The sequence below is a fragment of the Plasmopara halstedii genome, assembly GCF_900000015.1.
Source record: "Plasmopara halstedii genome assembly, contig: Scaffold_287, whole genome shotgun sequence".
Classification (NCBI taxonomy): domain Eukaryota; phylum Oomycota; class Peronosporomycetes; order Peronosporales; family Peronosporaceae; genus Plasmopara; species Plasmopara halstedii.
Genome location: NW_020187208.1, coordinates 801,036 through 801,565, shown reverse-complemented (window position 1 = coordinate 801,565; position 530 = coordinate 801,036).

Genomic DNA, 530 nt, shown 5'->3' with positions numbered 1-530 from the left:
ACTGACGTCGCTGTCTTGCCCCCCCCCCATCATAACGTTGACGAGGGTGTATAGCTGAGCGCTATCGTCTACAGCAGACACACCCTCAACGCCTGCGACTTGCAGATGGCATACAGCGTCGCCGTCGCCTTTCCACAGAGGTTTTACGTTTATTTAGAATATACAGTCAGCGTCGTCCAGTGTCCCCACTTCCTGCTTCATCAGAGCATTGATGTTATTGACAATATCCGACAAAGAGCTGCTAGCTCCGCGGTCTTCGTCCAGTGGATAACGTGCCTTTCCATGCGCATCTGAAGGTCCTTGCCCAAGATGCCTCGGATCTCGTCCGACCATGCCACACTTGGCATGCAGCAGATGCTTCGAGACGTGAGCAGTGCTCAGTGGAATACGTTCCACTCCACGTGAATCACCGAGGTCTTGTCCTTGTTGCCTCTCTCGGTATGCAGCGAGTGCTCCAATACTTAAGCAGCGCTCAGTGGGGTACGTGCTACTCCACGTTCAGCCCGTTAGCCACGCTCGGGACTTTTGTC